The 13,654-nt window shown below is 40.8% G+C and overlaps 1 protein-coding gene across 4 annotated transcripts in view; it reads right to left on the bottom strand.

The window, feature by feature from the left end:
* Positions 1 to 13,654, bottom strand: part of LOC127579913 (phosphoinositide 3-kinase regulatory subunit 6-like) — an 88,567-nt gene that overhangs the window by 60,223 nt on the left and 14,690 nt on the right. The gene's annotated exons all lie outside the window — the stretch shown is intronic.

Raw genomic sequence — 13,654 nt, 5'->3', positions numbered from 1 at the left:
TTTTTAAAGAAAATGGGCTGCATCATCGACTGTGATGTCGGGCAAAACTTGGCTATGAAAGAGTGGACAGAGACACAAAATTCAGACCTACTGTCGAGCCACTGTTTAACTTGTATTTCCTTCCCCCATCTCTGTTAGTCCTGACACTCCCTATAAATAGCGGTGGGGATTTGGTTTCTGCTGAATTTTCATTTTGTCATCAGTGCTGCCGTCATTTCTTGGAACTGCTAACTGGAAGGTGGCTGCCATAAGGGTGTTGCAGCTTGGAGCTTTGCACCAAAAATGGACTCATGTTTGCAGTGGTCTCCATTCTGGCGCATACAACAAAAATATCTTTCTCATTTATTGTCAAAAGCATCCACTAGGCTGATCTTTTTGAGCATTTATGTGCCTTTCACCGTCCAAATTAGCTGCAATACCATCAAGCTTGTCCAGCTAGATATTGGAGATGCTCTCTAGGCAGCTGGTAAGAATCTGTCCTGCTTGATGAGCATCAGTCACCCACTCTGCTGCCGTGCAAGAATATTCCTGATCAACGATTTCACTTCATTAAAAACTAGCTTTAGAGCCAAGTATTCCAATCACTTATAAACCAGAGTTAATGGTTTACTTAACCAGCCTAACATGCCCCAACCAGGTGGTGAGACTGATCACTTCAGAAATTCAGTTTTGGAAGTTCACTTCTGAAACCACCATAACAAAGGGAAACCTACTCTATGGAAGACAGATACTCGCATATAAGTGATATTTTCCAATATTTCTTTTACATCACTATGCAATAATTCTTAGTCACAGTAACAAAGGCTAATACAGTGCAGATAACTGAAAAAAATACACACAGTATCGCCCGTCACCTGAATTTGCCCTGTATGATTTGGAAGTAGTTAATAAAAGTTCCGTTATACTTTTTCAGTGATTTACAAAAAACCCACCCCTTGGTTTTCTGAATGTAATGCCGACAATATTTTTATACATATTACGTCTGGCCAAAGGCAGGATTGCATTCTGTATCAATGAAACAAGAAGACTGAAATCTGTTAACTTCAGAAATGAAAATGACTCTTAACAATTATTTAATAATCTATAAAAAAAAACAATTGTCTTTAATAATTGCCTTTTATTTTATTACTCTAAATACATTAGGCAAAACATTTACAACTTAACAGACAAATATGAAATAAGATAGCTAATTATAGAATATTCATTTTCAAAAAAAAACAAAAAATGGCTATCTGAATCAATTACCAGGTGTCCTATCTATACAGACAGATAGAAAGAAGTCAGAAAATGGGAAAACAGACCAATAAATCCATTGAACCACTGCTTCAGCTCCTGAGATGTGGCTTCAGTGCATATTTACTAATACTAGACCACAGACATTCTTGTTGCTCACCTATCTCCTGAATGGATGCATGGTTCTTCTGCAGATTCTTGCTAGATTAACTAGATTATCTATTCTTTTTCATGTTTCTCTTTGATGGAGATTGCTTTACAAAAAATGGATTCCAAGATACTGTGTTTTCTACTTTACAGCAGTGACTCACTACAACAGTAGTCACAGGATCAATGAGTATGTGCTACTTCGAAGTTCTCGCAGATTGTAAACCTCTCTTGCATCATTGTTTCCTCTTCATCACTATTTCCTTCCAACTACAGATGAACTGATCCCTTACTATATCTGCGACAAATTGACCAGAGTCTCATATTTTCCTTATTTCTGCTTTCAACTGAGAAAGATTTTCAGTATCTTGCCTATTCTGATGAAATTTGAACTGTTGTGTAACAAGAGATTCACAGTCACATCTCCATAAATAAAGAGGAGGTACCCGATTCCTTGGCAGGCTTAAAATTGGATAAATCCCCAGGATTGGATAAGATCTATCCCAGGCTGCAGTGGGAGATGTGGGAAGAGACTGATGGGGCTCTGCCTGAGATTGTTAAATCTTCACTGGACACAAGTGAGGTACCAGATGAATGAAGAACAGCAAACATGGCTCCCCTTTGCAAGATAGGCAGCAGAAAAAGCCTGGTAGCAATAGACCTGTGAGCCTGAAATCAGTGGTAGGGAATGTACTGGAAAAAATTGTGAGGGAGTTAAAGATCACTCGGAAAGGCAGGGAGTAATCATAGACAGCTAATATGGCTTTGTCAAGAGCAAATCCTGTCTGACCAATCTGATTTAATTCTTTGAAGAGGTAACAAAGTGTTTTGGTGAAGGCAGCATAGTAGATGTGATTTACATGGACTTTAGTAATACGGGAGACCATAGGTTAAGGCCTATGGAATCAAGGACAAATTAGCAAACTGGATCCAAAATTGCCTTGGCGATAGGAGCTAGAGGGTGATGACAAAGAGTTGTTTTTATATTGGATGCCCACGACTTGTGGTGTCCCACGAGGATTGGTGCTGGGACCCTTGCTGTTCATAACAAATGCAAATGACTTGGATGTGGATGGGGGAGGATGGTCAGTGAACTTGCGGATGAGACGTAGATTGGTGGAGTTGTTGATAGTGTGGGAGGTAATCTTAGGCAGCAGAAAGATCTTGATGTGTTGGTGAAATGGCAGATGGGGTTTAATCCAGAAATATGTGAGATAATGCATTTTGGTAGCACTAATGAGGCTAGGACATACACCATGAATGGTAGGGTCTTGGGGAGTATTGAGGAACAAAGGGACCTTGGAGTACAAGTCCATAGACAATGTGGTGGGAATGCATACGGGATACTGGTCTTCATTAGTCAGGGCACCGAATACAAAAATAGGGAGGTGGTGCTCCAAATTTATAAGACCTTGGTCAGACCTCAGCTGGAGTACTGTGTCCATTTCTGGTCACCAAGGATTAGGAAGGATGGGATAGAGCTGGAGAGGGTGCAGAGGAGATTCACCAGGATGGTGCCTGGGAGGGAGCAGCTCAGTTATGAGGAGAGACTGGAGAAACTAGGTCAGTTCCCCCTGGAGCAGAAGAGATTAAGAGGGGACATGATTCAAGTATATAAATTGTGAGGGGTATAGAAAGGATAGACTGCAGGAAACTTTTCCCCTTATCAGAGGTAGATAAAACTGGAGGACATAGATTTAGGGTAAGGGAGAAGAGATTCAAAGGGAATATGAGGGGACTTTGTTCACCCAGAGAGTGTTAAGTAGCTGGAATGCACTGTCCTAGAGGATGATTGAAGCTGGGTCACTGATATCATCTAAGAAACGTTGAGATGAACACTTAAATCACAGAGGCACAAAGGGCTGTAGATCAAGTGCTGCGTGATGGGGTTATACAGAAGGATGCCCAATGTTGGGCCAAATGGTCTGTTTCCTTGCTATAATGATTATACAATTTGACAATATGTTGTTTGATTGTGGACGAGTACCTCATACAATTTGAGTAGGAATAAGAAATAACAGTAGAAATGTGCAGTATGACTCTCAACCCTGCACCACCATTCAATATGTTCATGGGTAAGATGATCATTGATCAGACTTCCAATGTTTTGTTCACCTGTCTACCTGAACTGCACTTTCTCTGTTGCTATGGCACTTCATTCTGCATTCTGTATTGTTTTACCTTGTACTACCTCAGTGCACTGTGTAATGAATTGATCTGTATGAACGGTATGCATGATAAGCATACTGAGGTACAAGTGACAATAATAAACCAATTCCAATTCACCTTCCAGCCTATCCCCATAATCCTCATTTTCCCCATACCTATCGTCCAAATTAAATTCTCACATCCTAAACACATCCAATAACTCCACATCTATAGCTCTCTGGGGTGAAGATTTTGAAAGATTTGCAATCCTCTGAGAAAAAGTTCTTCCTCTTCTCAGTCTTAGATGGGCAGCACAAGTCTGATTCCCAGTTTTCCAGCTCTGCAGAAAACTAACACAGCTGCTCCCTCTCCAAGTTCATTTGGCTTAATGTAAAATCTATGCATTTTCCATACTCATTCAAACTTGGTATCATTCTATATTTTCCAATTTCTTCAATCATTGCCAACATCAAGCAATATTTTGAAGCCAAGAAATTAACAGATAATTTGAAATAGTCCAGTAATATGAAAAGTGTACCTTCTCCACAGCTCAGAATGCACAACTACAGTGATGCTGAGGTCAGGAGTCTAGTTGACTTTAACAACCTGCCAATGGAATACCAGTTTAGCAATGCTGTGAAGGTAGTATCACTTCTCCTGTGTAAAGATACCCTCCAATATCTTAGCACTAATTTGCTCCTTTCCATAAACCATCATATTCCAGGATCAGGAATTACGCAAATTTTTATCCCTCACTAATAGGCCTTTCAAGTAGGCCCACCATTTATACAAGAGCATTAACGTTTTAATCATGAATAATTCTCAGCAGGTTATTAAGTAATGATTAATATTCAAAAAGGAAAATGAATTAGAAACAATTTTTTTAAGTGGTCCAGATGGGGTGGTGGGAGCATAGTGGGGGATAGGGTAGTTGGGTGATGTAGCAGGGAGAAGTTTAGAGAGAAACACGTTATACTAAAATTAATAATTTTTTTTGCAGAGTGTTAACTGAAAAATTCCACATTGACGTGTCAGCTTTGCCTGGTTATCGTTGCATTCTCACAAGCCGGAAAGTTGTGAGTTCATCACCATTTTTACCATTATCTGGGCTGATACATCTGTGCAGTCCTGAAGCAATACTTTATCGTCAGAAACAGTTTCTTTCAGATTAGATATTAAGGCAAGGTTTTATATGTATATTCATGTGGACACCATTATTTCCACAGTATTCACAGTAGAATAAGAGAATCCTCCTGGTGTCATGATCTATGTTCAGACCTCAACCAAAAGCAAAAAACTATCTGAGAGTTTTGAGATTATTTGGTGTGGACTGATACCCTGGTTGTCTCTGTAACAATGTCAATACTTCAGGAGGTACTTTTATAGTTTAAACACTCCTTATTATTCACAAAGGTATCGAGGGCACTATTTGCTTTATTGTGCATTTGCACAGTTCATGCATATTATAATCAAACATCAACATTGTCTACTAATATAGGTTTTGAAATATTGCAGTTTTAAGATAGAGTATACATGTGAACATCCTGGGAGATACATTCACACGTGGTTTGAGAAAGATGAGGGAGGTGTAATGCAGCAGAGGGAGCGAACGTCACGCTTCGGCTGCCTACTCGACAATGGGCCAACCTCATTTTCCTCTCCATAACATTCTCAGTCTCAGTTTTTGCACCTCTTGCATGCTTAGTCAACCAGGTCAGATACTTCCAGTGAATGTAAATAAAGTGTATTCACTAATAACACCGAAGGGCTCAGTGTACAAGGGAGCCAGGGGAACAGACAGTGCACGAGGTTGAGAAGAATGGCAAGAATAGGTTCATTATCACAAGGTCTGAAAATCATGGTGATGAGTGAGAAATGAGGAGGCACTGAATGGCATAATTTCTCTCTCCCACATCAAAAAAGTGTGACTGTGGAGCTCCCAGAGCTGCCCATGAAATTTTGCAGATAGCAACAGATAATAGTTGCATTAAAGGCCTTCCAAAGGTCCCAGAAGGTATGAGAGACCAATTACTTCTCAATGATGAGGCAGCAATTACTTTGGGACAAACAACCCTGGGCCACTCAATGCCTGCTGACAGAGAAATGAAAATGAAAATATATTGTCCAATATCGATTACATCACTTTGATGGTTTGAATTTCACAAAGAAATAGTTCAGCAAACATATCTAAATGAATATTTTTCTCCAATTACTTTGAACTGGGATTATAAATTTGGGAGCAAAAAGGAATGGTCGACCACACCCACTGCCACTTTGCAGAGAATCTTAGACTAAAAATGAATGGGCTCATTTGTTCTTCAATCAACATTCAGTGGTGCTTACGCTCTCTGGTGATGACTGCACAATTGTATCCTCAAGCAGAACATTTGCTGTGTTATTTATTTTCATATATTAGCCACTTTAATCCAATTGACTGGAGAAGTATAGCCAGGAAGATATATTTTGCTCTTGGCATATATGGTGGGAATGAACAGGGAATGTCATCTTTTTAGCCTGCTACAAGAAAATAGTTCAGAAAGAGGCAAGTAAATCATTTTTCCCTGATCGCTCTAAAGATATAATGGAATTTATGTAGGAGATGAAAAGTATTTTGAAAGATTGCTGGAAGTAGTACAATATAAATCAGATGTTATCTTGGATACTGCTTTTCCCTTCTATAAATGATGCTCAACACAAATGGCAAATAACGCAAGATAAATAGCAAGGGAACACAACCAATTTGGAAGAAAAACTGTGAAGACTATCATCAAATGACAACACAATCAGACAAAAACCTTATGGGACAGAGGATTTTAATGTTTAAGAGTATAAGGAGATTAAACATTGCCCAAATTTCTTTTTGCATTCTGAAAATCTCGAAATAAAATGAGTGCCAGATCTTTTCTCACAAAAGACTAAACTGTAAATCATTTTACAGATCTTACAAGCATGCATTAGAATTCATAATGTGTAGCGGTTGCTACCGCGGAATAAAACAAGACTCACTCAGAGGATTGCCAAACAGAACTGGTTTATTTTCCCGCCTTTAAGGGAGAAAACTCCCGCCCAAAAAACCGGCAATGACATAAGTCCTACGTCATCAGGACTTTCCCGCGCGCGAGTTCTCCCCGTCGCTCGGAAAGACGAGGCCCGCCGCCATCTTGGGCCTCGTCGCTCCGACACCGTGCGACCCGACTGCCGAGCCGGTTCACCCGACTAGACGGTGAGTCGCCACAAATGAATAAAATTATATCTAAATCTTTGCACTGACACTTTCCTGATAACTCCAATCCATGCACCACAACCATGGAGTAATGAAATAACATTCAAACCATAAGACACAGGAGCAGAATTAGGCCATTCAGCCCATTGAGTCTGCTCCGCCATTCGATCGTGGCTGATTTATCTTTCCCTCTCAACCCATTTCTCCTGCCTTCTCTCCATAACCTTTGACACCCTTACTAATCAAGAACCTATCGACCTCCACTTTAAATATACCCAATGATTTAGCCTCCACATCTGTCTGTGGCAATGAACTCCACAGATTCACCACCCTCTGGCTAAAGAAATTCCTCCTCATCTCTGTTCTAAAGGGACGTCCTTTTATTCTAAGGCTGTGCCCTCTGGTCCTAGACTCTCCCACTACTGGAAACATCCTCTCCACATCCACTCTATCCAGACCTTTCAATATTCAGTAGGTTTCATTGAGATCCCCCCACATCCTCCAAAACTCTAGCAAGCACAGGCCCAGAGCCATCAAATGCTCCTCACACATTACCCCTTTCATTCCCGGGATCATTCTTGTAAACCTCCTCTGGACCCACTCTAATGCCAACACATTATTCCTTAGATATAGGGCCCAAAACTGCTCGCTATACTCCAAATGTGGTCTGACCAGCACCTTATAAAGCCTCAGCATTACATCCTTGCTTTGCATCATGTAAACTGTTAGCTTTTGGCTCCATAATGCTGTCCATCACCAGCACATGACCCTCATTTGCTTTTTGGCCATCTCTAGATTTCAATGCCAGGTTTCAACTCTCCACCTCCCACGAACTCCATGTTCTCTCGCCTCACGATCTACCCAGTTCTTCCTACACTCACCCCAGCCCCCATCTTTCCCCTCCTCCACTCTCTCTATTTACCCATCACCAACACACTCCTCCCACTGGTTCCCCTTCCTCACTATTCTCATTTGCCCTCCCCACCTCCATTCCTTGATTATATTCTCCACCTTCCCCTCCTATCAGATTGCATCATCTTGAGCCCTTTGTCGCTTCCACCGATCACTAATCCACCCTGTTTCTGGCACTAGTTCCACTGTCCCCTCCCCCTTTCGGCCTATCTCCGAGTTCCTCCAGTTTTTTGTGTGTTGCTCCAGATTCCAGCTTCTGCGGTCTCTTGTGTCTCCCATGAACTCCAACTTATCCAAAATTCACTTGCACATATCCTGTCTAGTATTATCCCTCCCATTAGGAATTCCACCTTCATTAGCTTCAGAATTTAAAATCTTCCTCCTCATCTTATTTGATCATATGGAAGACAAAATCCAAGTGGGACTGGACAAGCTGAGTGACTAGATTCTGCATTGAAACCTCTAAATACCTTTAAGTAATTTCTTTAAATAACTTCTAAATATCTTTAAATATCTCTTGGTTGCCTTGTGCAAGCCTTACTCTTCAAGTTGGTGCAGAATCAGCACGAGCCACTCCTAAACTACTCAGACTGCAACTCACTGAGCTACTTATTTTATTTGCTTATGGCTGGTTGAATTCTTTTCAGAGAAAACATCTGACAAATTAAAGGAAGCTGAAAATGCAGGGAAAAAAAAGAACAATTTAAACACAACAGGGTAATTATCCTGAAACCAGAGAAACAAAAGCACCAGAGATGCTGGAATCCAGATGAAAAACACTATGAGGAACTCCGCAGGCCAGGCAGCATCTGTGGAGAAAAGCAGGCGGTCAACGTTTCGGGTCAGGACCCTTCTTCAGGATGGGTCCTGACCCGAAACGTTGACCACTTGCTTTGCTCCACGGATGCTGCCTCACCTGCTGAGTTCCTCCAGCATCATCGTGTTTTTCAATTATCCTGGAACCATTGCTGAACTCCTTACAACTACTATTCTTCAATTGGAATATTGGTCAAAGTTTCAGATCTTCTACAGCTTCATGAAGTTACCCCTTAGAAAGGAAGACGAGTCTGTATTGAAATAGGATTCATGTCCTCAGGCAAGAGAGTGCTTTACTGCCAATGAATTACTTCTGGGGGCACTGTGGTTTTGTATGTAAACAGGACAAGCCTATTCACCACGCTCCGGTAATAGTATAAAGAATGGCTAATTAACCTGTATATTGAGGGATTAGTGTCAGCGTTGCATTTCACATAGTGTTGCAGGATAATCTATGTCTGCTGTTAAAGGCATTCAGACCCTTGGTTTGACAGCAGTCAGCACCAGTGACAAAGCAACACTGCTGCCTAGATATTGCACTCAAATAGTGCTCTAGACAATATACTACTTTCTTTGCACCATTCTATTGTTTTGCACTTACTGTATTTCTTGTTGTAGTTATTATTACTGTGTGTACTGTTTGCTCTGTGAGCTTCATGCCAGCAAGGAATCTCATTGCACCCTAGTGTAGATGACAATAAACTAAACTAATCTGAATCTGAAGTCATTGGCATGTGGTTTGAACCAACAACATTCCAATCCAAAAATTATAGTCCAATTGCTGAAATAAGCTGGCACGATGCAACTATTAAGCTTTTCTTATCTTATCCTGATGTGACTGTCACAATGATGCACAGAGAGGCCATTCAGCCCATCAGGTCCAGGGCCCAGGGGATAAAAAGATAAATATGTCACAAGGTTATAGGGATCATGACATACAGTGCTAGGTATCAGACACCACTGTCTTTATAACAGCATTATAAAACTGCAAGGTTTGGACATTGAGTGAAATTTCTGGGTAGGTTCAGATGGTCAATAGTTTTATGCAGAAAGACCAACATCCCTCTGATTTACAAGAATGTATGACTCTCAGTCCAGCACTGATGTTACTATTAAATAATACATCAATCTCATAGCAAGCTGGTAACCTGATCTGCTGGCCTGTCACTACATTCCTCCTTACTACAGATTCCCAGCAGTTGTTACATTCTGTATCTCACAGTTCCAGCAGGTTATTTTTTTTTCCTCTAGCCTTTCTTCTCCTACCATGTGCATCACCTCCCAAACAGATTTGCTGCCTTCAACAAGCCTTCGGCACCCTCACGTAGTCAAGTGAGGCCGCACAGTGGTGCGGATGGCAAATCTATTGCCTCACCGCTCCAGTGACCCAAGTTCAATCCTGACCTCCTATGCTGTCTGTATGGAGTTTACATCCTCTCCCTATGACCATGTGGGTTTCCTCCAGGTGCACCAGTTTCCTCCCACAGCCCAGAGTCATGTGGGTTGGGAAGTTAACTGGCCACTGTAAAATTGCCCCTGGTTTGTAGGTAAGTGGAAGAACTTGGGGGGAATTGATGGGAACGTGGAGAGAATAAATCAGGATCAGTGCAAATTTGGGTTTGATGGCCAGCATGGTCTCAGTGGGTCAAAAGGTCTATTTCTGCACTGTATGATTCTCTGACCAATCTGTGTCATCCACCTCTATCTCCACCCTATCTGTCAGGCATTCTGCAGTACCCTCCATCCATTCTCCCCTTTCTCTGCAAGTTTAAACACACCTGCTTTCCAGATTGTTCCATTTCTAAAGATCAGCCATTGGCCTGAAACATTACCCCTGTTTTCCTCACCACAGATACCACCCAATCATCAAAATATTTTTGTTTTAATTTCATATGTAAATGAAACTAGATGAATGGATATAAAACAGATACAATTAAGCCACTTTACAGCAACTGTGCTAATGATGAAAGGTTTCAAACATGTGAAGAGACAGAAACTGTGGTTAACAGGAGATTAAGTAGGAGTGTTCAAAATCATTAATTGTGCTGATTGAGCCAGTAAGGGAAACTGTTTTCAGTTACAGAAGGTTCAGTAACAGATTAGTAGGATAAAGGTGATCGTCAGAACAAGGCGAGTTGATATGACTTGCAAGGTGCTATTGAAAGGGTGACAGAAGCCAATTGTACATTCCAAAAAAAATGAGTAAATAAATTAAGACAAAGTACTGAACTATATGGAAGGAGAACTATATAGATGGGGTATAAACAGCTGAACTATTCTACCAAGCAGACAACCAAAACACAAGTGCTAACTGTTCTCTTGTACTCCGTACTTTCTGATGACGAAAGAACTTCTTCAATAAGAGCAGTGGGAACGTGGAACTCATTACCACAGGTAATAGCCAGGGGAAATAGTACTGAAGGCCTTAAAGGAAAGCTGCATATGCATATGAGGGAGAAGGGTAACGTTGATGGAATTCAGTGAGGAAGGAAGGAAGGAGGAAGGGTGAATGGAGCACAAACTCTACAAGAAATAGTTGGGATGGAAGGCCTGTTTCTATGCTACATATTCCCTATGAGCTTCAAGATTAACTGAAAGGAGTTACAGCACATTTAAACAAACTTCTAAATATTTTTTGATTTTAAAACACCTATTCGCCATGAACATTCTAAAGAGCTCATCAGCGAGATTGCCCTCATTTTGGCAAGGCTAAAGTAGAGCACTTATGCTCAACTACGCAGAGACATAACGGAAAGGGAGATCTTAGCAGATTGCTGTATGTTGCACCTGTATTCATCTGCATTTGCCAAAATAGTTACAATAATTTACTGCAAAGGGATGCAAAGTATTACATCTCAATAGTGCAGAAGATCAGATACTTAGGGTAATGCTGCCCTAGTAGCAAAAGTGAGGCACAATAATTAATAATGGCTCTGTGTGAATTTTTAATTCAGTCCCAAGTTTGCTGTGTCTTTGCTGCTCTATAAACTATGCACTAGAGCAAGGGAGTGCTTGTTTTGAAGGTGATCGATTGGACCTATCAAGGCCTACCAGAAATGATTTTGGAAGCAATATCCATTATAGCTTTTAAAAAGACCTAAAGACCTGAATAAATATTTAAATAAGGGGAAAACTTGAAAAAAAAGTATGGGCAGCAGGCAAGAGAATGGAATTAAGATGGCAGCCCCTTCTGGGACGCAGGATCTGTGCAATGGTTTTGTACTGGAAGACTCAATAATTCTCTTGGTTTAGTAAGTGAGAAACTGGTGTCAAGTTTTGGTGGGACATTTCTGTGCAGTCTAATCAGTTATTCATATCATGAGAACTTATAAGAAATGTAGGATTCATAAAATAATACTTAAAAATATAGACATAACAATGATGTGGAATCAAGAACTAGAGGGCATAGGTTTAAGGTGAGAGGGGAAAGATTTAACAGGAACTTGAGGGGCAACTTTATATTTTACACAGAGGGTGGTCTGTACATGGAATGAGCTGCCAGAGAAACTGGTTGAGACAGGTACAGAGGCAACTTTTAAAAGACAGTTAGACAAGTATATGGATGGGGAAGATTTAAAAGGATATGGGCCAAAGATGAGCCAGTTGGGCTGAAGGGCCTGTTTCCGTGCTGAATGACTCTATGTACTTCAAATATATGTATATTTTTGGTGGATTTTTGAATGGTAAGGTTCCCTTACAGTAACTAAGGATTCACAATCAACATCTTTGTAAATGGACAATGAACACAGTTAAGTCATTTATTTACCACTCAGTTCAACGTAAACTAATTTAGTGAAATCCTGACTATACTCTTCCCCTTTTAAACCACTGGGTTGCCCATGACTACTTGCAGCATACACACAAATAGGGATGTCCTGCTCCAAACCACAGAATGGTTCCTTGTTCCATGTAATTTGAATCCACAGTTAAATATTAGTTTCCCATTCCCAACTGTTCAGTGACCTGCAAACCAAACCACACCCAGTATTCAGATGCAAAGCTCAACAATCTTAGCTCAAAACCTTTCCTTTCCCTGCCAATACAAGTACAATTTTAGATTGGTGTTCCCAAACTGCAAGTAAAAACACAAACATATCAACCAATGATCCTACTAACTCCTCCCCACCCTGCAAACACTCACAGATTATCAAAAGGGCCATTGCTCCCCCACATTTTGATGATAAACAGGACAAAAAGCCCTTGTTGAGGAACATATTTGGTTACCTTAGCTACATCTGTTGCTGTTTCCGGGTCTTTGAAAGTAATATTTCATGTTGCTCTCATGAATGGCAAATTTACAATATCTTCAAAATGACAACAGGGGAACAGTAGAACATTGCCAGCCTCAGCTCAAATTGGACATTCGAGAATGTGACAAATCTTGACATAAATAAGGTTCGGGCATTGTGCTGACGGATGAGTTGAGGGAGCCATACAGATATCTCCATTCATCCCCAACTGGTGATCTTGGTCATTGCTCTAAAAGTATAAACACATTATTGCCCTGCAAAATTGAATAACAGTTTCCTCAGGATAAAAGGAACAATAGATTTGCACCTGGCAATAAGTATAAGTATCCCAGTGGTGGGTGCCTGGAACACGCTGCCAGGGGAGGTGGTGGAAGCAGATACAATAGCAACATTTAAGAGGCATTTAGACAGACACATGAACAGGCAGGGAATGGATATCGACTTTGTGTGGCCAGATGGGATTAGTTTAATTTGGCATCATGGCGAGCAGAGACATCGTGGACCAAAGGGCCTATTTGCACTGTACTGTTCTATATAATATCGAATGCATTTTATATTTCCAACATCATTTACTCTATGGGCCCATGCTTGATGGAAATGCCAGTATTTCCATGCTAAACAGCTAGGATTTAACTATTGCATCCAGTCCAGATAAAGGGTCTCGATCCGAAACACTGACAGTCCATTTCCCTCCACAGACACTACCTGATCCGCTGAGTTTCTCCAGCCTCTTGTTTGTTGCCCCAGATTCCAGCATCTACATCTCTTATGTCTCAAGTATTCCCAAGTCAGTTATAGCAATCAGTGAAGAGTAAAGCCTCCATACTTGCAGATGAGAGAAGGGCTCTCTGAAAGCATTACCATTCTCCCACAACTACCAAAATCCAGTCTTTCTAATTAATATAGATTCATAGTTCAAAAATAC

Source organism: Pristis pectinata, chromosome 18, assembly GCF_009764475.1.
Source record: "Pristis pectinata isolate sPriPec2 chromosome 18, sPriPec2.1.pri, whole genome shotgun sequence".
NCBI lineage: Eukaryota > Metazoa > Chordata > Chondrichthyes > Rhinopristiformes > Pristidae > Pristis > Pristis pectinata.
This window is presented reverse-complemented; position numbering and strand designations above follow the sequence as displayed.